The following is a 7,796-nucleotide window of genomic DNA, read 5'->3' as shown; positions in this document are numbered from 1 at the left end:
TTTTGCCCTTTTGTATACATAGGAAAAAGAAGATAGAGATGTAAGGATCTTTAATAAGCCTTGTATAATTTGTTTTCAAAATTAAGCCAAAATTCTAATTTGGGGGAAAAATATATAACATGAAATATTTGTAAATGTCACTTTTTGTAGCTCTCCAGCTCTCTGCAGTGACTGGGTTTGGGCCATATGAGAATAATTTTGACTGCTAAATCAACATAGAAATAGAGAGAAACTTGATAAAGCTGCTCCTAGCCTGGTGATTCAGGAGTTAAACTGTAGGGTTGACACTCCAGCATTTGGTAATTCTCCCACCCTATACTTGGCTGGGAAATCTGTGAAGTAGTCTCCTTCTGGAAGAAGTCAGGTTTTCTTGTAATACCATAATTGGTTAAGTATAAATATGGTGTATTTAATAATTACTGAGCCCCCCGATTTTCAGAACAAATGGCACCCACATGCTTGCTATTAACCTTCCAAATTGTGAATAAGCTATGCTAAGCTACCATAAATCACTGGATGTTCAAATAATCCCCCCCCCCATGCTTAAGATGCTATCAAATCTAATGAAATGACAAGACAGAATTATATTAGAAGAACACCCATATATACACCCTAAATCATGCAAGTGAACCTTTTGTAATTCAATAGTAATTTAGGAAGGTGGCCTCAGGTAGTCCTCCTTTTCCTTAAACAGGTAAAGCTAACTATTGTGTCCCAAAGCAAAACTGAGGCCTGTTGCAATTGTTCTTGCAACTAGCTGGTAAAATGAGGGTAAGAATCACTATATGTTGGAGAAAAAAGTCTTTAGCATTCACAAATCATTGTAGAAATAATTATTATACTATAATCATAGGAAAAAGGCGTACATTTCAAAAACTGCCAACACAAAAATTACCAAGTCTTCATACATTATAACTCTCGGTATGGCTGTTAGAATATTCATGATAGAGTCAGTGTTCTATCCCACCTTTAGATAAAACATCATTAAGTTCAACCAGAAGACTGAAATACAGTTGTGAGTGAGAAGCAAAAGCAAGTGACTTACTAACCTCCTAAGATGTGTCAATGCTGTATGTTAGGAAGTAAAATAAATGCATAAAGTACGACAGGTATACTTCTAACCAGTGCGAATGAGCCTAATAGTTAACCGATTAATCCGGAAAATGAGTTAAATTAGAAAACAATAATATATTACAGGTAGCATAAGTATTTTATTTTATATTAACTTAAAATAAATAACTTTGAATTCAAGTTCCAGTCTTTTGGTGTAAAATGAAAGCTACTCCCTTTAGAATATATTCACTGACAGAAATGTCACCTGGCCCTTCTTGCATCAACTATACCCATAATATTGACTAATATTTCCAGTTTCAATTCTTTTAAATGATGCAGGAATTTAGTATCCTTTAAATACTTCAGTGGAGCAAAAAGCATGCTAAAATCCTTTTAGATTTCCATGGTTTTACAATCTTTTTTCTAAATCTCTTACCTATACTTAATTTGACATCCTTTTCAACTGTTTCTCTTTATTGGGTCATTCTAAAGTATCTAATTTAATTTTCATATAAATATCTCTCTTCTGCTTCACATTTATATTTTAATGGTTTACATAAATATTTAATCAAATTATGTCAAGATAAATACACCGGCATTAAATGTTTGGGAAGAAATAAAACTATAGCTGAACAAGTGGGAGCTATAGTATAATACATAAATATGTAAGAGTAGAATACAGGCAGTAAATACTCAGGAGTCCATAGGAATCAGTTTTATCTTTTACAGAGGAAATAAGGAATGTTGTTATCCCATAAAATTAATTAAATAAAAATCACTTAAGTGAAACAATTTTTAGTAGGTGAAATAGTTGTAGGCAACAATATGTGATGAGAATGTACTAATATATTGCAATACATTTTATAAAATTTATAAACATTTTGATCACTTTTATTACATAATACAGAAAAAGTAATTTTGTCCATAAGCTTAAAAAATTTCAATAAACAGGGGCAAATGCATAAAAGTATTTCTTGTTTCTGTTCATCAGATTCACAATGTGAAGGCTCTGGCTCAGCAAAGCTGAGGTTCTCCTAGTCTTTCTTAATGGTCCTCAAATGCTATCATAACACCAGGCATCTGAGTTTAAAATTTCCACTATCAATAGGTACATGACATTTTAGTGTTTTTGATTTCTACCAGCTTTTAACTCTTCTCTTTTTTTTATAGAAAGAAACTTGATACTAGGTGGAAAATATTAAATATTCTATTTTTATTGGCCCAGTGTTTACTTTGAAAGTAAACAGAATTAACATTTATAGTCTGGTTTAATATTTTCTAATATTGAGGGTGTCTCAATGTCTATATCTCCCCCAGGACATCAATAACATTAGAAAGTGTTTATTCCCCTCATTTGTTCTTCACTTTTTTCTTCAGTCAATTATTGAGGGGAATGAAAAATAAGTTTGTTTGTATAATTTTGTTGCTCACTATTGATTTTCAGATGTCATTACTTCCTCCTGAAGTCATTAAGCTTATTTCTGGAGTACATTTTATAGTCTTTTACTAGTTACCACTTATTTTATGCCAGAAATATACTATTTTTATTTCTCAAAAATATAAATGCATTGTAGAACCTAACATAATGCCTGGCATGTAGACAGTACTCATTATATATATGTCAAATGTGAGAATTAACAAGTAAACTAATACCAAGCTCAGTCCTAGGGATGTTATATGTGCAGTCTCACTGTTAACAAAAGCTCTGCAAGCAGGCCCTTTCTCCATTTATAAAGAGAAAACTGAGCTTCAAAGGTTAGTAAGTAAAACTTGCCCAAAGTTACATCACATAAACCTCTAAGATCTGGATTTAATTTTATGCTTATCTAACATCAAATAGCATATTTTGTCAATTTCTTGGGTTCTTGAACCCAAAAATGAAGGCTCTAACAACAGAAAAGGGAATGAGATTCTTGAAGATGATACATTTGTGGATAAAAACATAGTAGAAATGAACTTTGTCTCTTTTCTTACTTTCACCATCTTCCTTTGCTTTCTTTTTATTTTTTCTCTCTGCTTCAGCTACTGTTATTGTAGAAGTGAGAAGCCTGACCTCAGCTAGTAGAATTAGTGAAATTGATGCTGAAAAGACTGAATGAAAAGAACATAAAACAAAGGGAAACAAAAAGGAAAAAAACAGGGAATATAAATGCATGGATTCATAAAATTATTATGTCGAAAGCATCTCAGTTTCAATCTCTGTTTGGTAGAAAGGTTTCTAACAAATATGAAAGATAGTTACTTGCACATTCTCACAATTCATTAGTTGTTTATTTCCAGTCCCTCATAAGATCCAATGCTATTCCATATTCAGGTTTACTCGATACACCTACTGAAACCTGATTTCTCTAGAAATCTTCAGTCCTCACTTATCCTGAGTTAGTGTTCATGAGAGTCATCAGTTAGTTTCAGGGCACAACCGTACCTTGTTAATGTGCATTGTTCCACACTGACTCAGACAGGACCCTGTGGGCATTGGTAATTGCTACTTCTGCCAAGAAGAAATTGATTTTAGTCACTACCACACAGTAAGTAATAGGCCTGTCACTGCTTTAAAGAAACCATAATCTGGTGTCGCATGATTATGTTTAATGCTCTGATCTCTGGGGTCACCAACTCCTTGATACAAGAAGAAGAATCACGGCATTTTATGTATCTGCTGCTAAGTGCCATAATTTTTATTTTGTTTTAGGTCAGTGAGATAAACCTAAGAAAGCTCATACTGGGTTGGCCAAAAAGTGTTACTTTTTTTTTGTACAATGGATCTAGTAGTGCTTAGTTGTCCTTAACTTTATTCAAAACAATTGTATTAGCTTGTATGGTGACAGCTGTCATATCAGCATGCATTAAAAAGAACTTACCAAACTTGGTGAATTTTTATGCAGCTATTTTAATATTGAATATAGAAGAAAAAACACAACATTTTTGGCATATGTATTATGCTTTATTATTTCAAGAAAGGAAAAAATGCAGCTGAAATACACACACACACAAAAAAAAAACATTTGTGACATATATGGAGAAGGTGCTGTGACTGATCAAATGTGTCAAAAGCAGTTTGCAAAGTTTCTTGGTATTATTGACATTTTGGCCAAATAATTCTTTGCTGTGTGGTTGTGTTATGCATTGGAAGATGTTTTAGCAGCATCCCTGGCCTCTACCTACTAGAAGCCAATAGTGGGAGATAGCTGACATACTCAGAATATCCAAATCCATGAAGTTATTGGTGAAAATGTGTCTTTCATTTTACAGAAATAAAATGTAATGGACTTTTTGGTCAACTCACTATTTAATCTCACCTTCACTTAGCTCATATAGACTCAAGAAGGGGAGTAATTTGTTTTTTTAATCTATAGTCATTAAACTCTAAGTCATCATAACCTTTTTGAGAAGAGAATAACTTCCCATATGAATACCTATGAATATAAACATATTTTACATAAATTTACATACATATTATATATAATATGTATATAATATACATATATAATATATATATTATATATATATAATAGAGAAGGAAAACTCTGACTCCAAAAAACCTCCGCTGCCTTGCGGCATACCTCTTCAGGGGAAAGGCTAAGGGAGTAAACCCTGACAGAAAATCCGGAGCCGGAGTCCCTAAGGCGGTTTGACGTTGTAGTCAACACCGGCAACTCCTGCGGCGCACCTGAAGCCAAGCTGTATTGACTCCGTCTTTCCCTTGGACCCTTCAGCTGCGAAGAGAGGGGGGGTCTGCTGCATGGGCAACAGCAGACCCTCCATATCACCCTGCCCAGGCTCTGTAGCTTCAGCGTCATCGCAAGATGTTGATTCAACACGGGAGGAGACAGATACGATGTCACTCCCGAGTCGGACTGCACAGCCATTCTCGGCGGTGCAGATAGACTCTTAAGAAGCTACACCATCGTCTCTCGAGACGGATGGCTGCCGACGATGACGATATATAATAGTGTACAGTAGTCCATCTCTATATCACGGTTCACTTATCGTGGCCTCACTGTATCACAGGATTTTTTTAAATGTAATATTTAATTATTTATTGTGGATTTTTTGCTATATCATGGGATTTTGCAGTACTGTATATGTAATTATTAAAGTTATGTAGGTTTAAGAGTGTAGAATATGTTTAAGAACATAAGTACTGTTTATAAAAGTGTGGAAAAGGTTAATAAGGGAGTGGGAAAGGTTAATAAGGGACTGGGAACGGTTTATACATGTGTGGGAAGGGTTTATAAAGGCTTAAAATATATATAAATACTAAAATAAATGTAAGGTTCCTACTTCGCGGATTTTCACCTATCGCGGGGGCTAGAACGTAATACCTGCAATAAGTGAGGGAATACTGTATATGGACATATTTGAGGGCAGTAGAAAGGGCGGCATGGAAATCCCTTTGGAAGACTAGAACACATTTTTATTCTTTCCTAACAGAGTGGATGTCTCAAAAATGAAAGCAATCTTCCCAAGCAGAGCTCTTAGATGTCTTGTCCCACTGCTCCCATAATTGCCCTATCTCGAGTGACCTTTAGGAACCATTGGGTAAACATTCATTTAAAAAGGCTTCCTCTGTTGTGTAATCCGTAATGTTCAAGTTCCCAGGCTGCTTTTTCACTGGAGTTTTCCTTAGGGGCAAACCTCAAGGAATTAATTCAGCTTAATTTTAGTATCACACAGGGACAGTTGTGCCTCTCTAAATAAGTTCTTTTAAAGCATCCTCTAAATGAGGGACTCCTCTGGAGGACCTGTCACTAATTGCTTCCCAGTTGTAATCATCTTTGAAAGGAAACATCTGCTGTTGCCTTCAGGGTGAATGCTTGGTCTTGTTTTTCTCTGCTCCCTCATAGCATTCATCTCCCTGTCATTTATTTGGGATTGTGGTGGTGAGGTATTTCAGGATACCTCTCTCCATGCCTGGCATAAAACTCATGTAATTTAATCAATGAACAGTCAGCGTTGATTCACTTTTTAGATTCCTATTTGTCCTGCTGACATGTTTGTAATCATTTGTAAGCACTTTGCTTACATTCCCCCCCCCTTTTTTTTTTTTGTTTTAAATAGAAATTTCAAGTAAATAGTAACCAACGTAGTCTTTCTCCTTGTTATTCTAAAACCTAAGAAAAATAAACTTGTTACATCTATTATAAGTTCTTCAGTCATGGCAGCCAAATGATAGGATGCTGAAAACTAACCTGTGTAAGACTGTCATAGGATGGCTAATATAAAAATAAACTAGGGTTATAAAATTCATATTTTACTGGTAGTTTACTGAACCAATTAAAAAGGGAATAAGGTTTATAATCATTAGTATTGAAAGTTTTGGTACTTGTTGTAGTTAGAGACCAATGACTTTTAAAGCTATTTCATATAGAATATTTTTTATACAGCAAAGCTATAATTTCAAAGGAATTAAGGAAAAAAGTGACAGCACTTTAAAAAGAGGTAGGGACATATGAAGGTCTGTCCAGAAGGTATCCAGCCATTTAATCTGCAAAATAGAGACATTTATTGAAGAAGATGCAAGATACAAGAAACATTGTACATAGGACAATGACACCTCAATCACCTTCAAAGTAGGCACCTTGGGACCTCACACAGTTCTCCCTGTCACCATCAGCTACCCCACTGAATTTTCCTGAATCTCATCGAGAGTCTGGAATCTCTTTCCTTTCAAAGGTGATTTTGGGAAAAGCCAGAAGTTGCAGGGTGCCAAATCTGGCTATAGGGGGGCTGAGTCACCTGGGTGATTTGATGTTTCACCAAAAGACTGCATGAGACGTGATACATGCGTGAGTGTGTGCACTGTCATGATGAAGCTGCCAATCACCCGTTGCCCATAGCTGTGGCCTTCTGAAATCATCTGAATAGTTCCCATAGAGGAACATTCAAGCTTAAAGAAAAATTGGATGCAGATTTGTTGCTCTACTCACTCAGTCATTTTGAATGCGATGACCACCCAGTACACATGCTCGCTCACAGCATCTACTGCCCCCACTGACTAGTACAGTGAAGTCATCATTGTTTATGCATGCACATTCCAGTCCACTCTCCTTGGCTGCCAGGTTACATTAATGTTACACAAACCATCCCGTTATATTAACAATGGCTGGACTTTTTCCAGAAAGACCTCTAGATTATATATATATATATATATATATATATATATATATATATATATATATATATATATATAGCCCTGGCTGGTTTGGCTCAGTGGATTGAGCGTCGGCCTGCGAGCTAAGTGTCGCTGGTTCGATCTTCCAGTCAGGGCACATCAGAGAAGGAAAACTCTGACTCCAAAAAACCTCCGCTGCCTTGCGGCATACCTCTTCAGGGGAAAGGCTAAGGGAGTAAACCCTGACAGAAAATCCGGAGCCGGAGTCCCTAAGGCGGTTTGACGTTGTAGTCAACACCGGCAACTCCTGCGGCGCACCTGAAGCCAAGCTGTATTGACTCCGTCTTTCCCTTGGGCCCTTCAGCTGCGAAGAGAGGGGGGGTCTGCTGCATGGGCAACAGCAGACCCTCCATATCACCCTGCCCAGGCTCTGTAGCTTCAGCTTCACTGGAGAGGACACTCCAGCGTCATCGCAAGATGTCGATTCAACACGGGAGGAGACAGATACCGTGTCACTCCCGAGTCGGACTGCACAGCCATTCTCGGCGGTGCAGATAGACACTTAAGAAGCTACACCATCGTCTCTCGAGACGGACGGCTGCCGACGACGACGACGACAATATATATG

This window comes from Furipterus horrens, unplaced genomic scaffold (assembly GCF_987537825.1).
Source record: "Furipterus horrens unplaced genomic scaffold, mFurHor1.1.pri manual_scaffold_2, whole genome shotgun sequence".
NCBI lineage: Eukaryota > Metazoa > Chordata > Mammalia > Chiroptera > Furipteridae > Furipterus > Furipterus horrens.
This window is presented reverse-complemented; position numbering follows the sequence as displayed.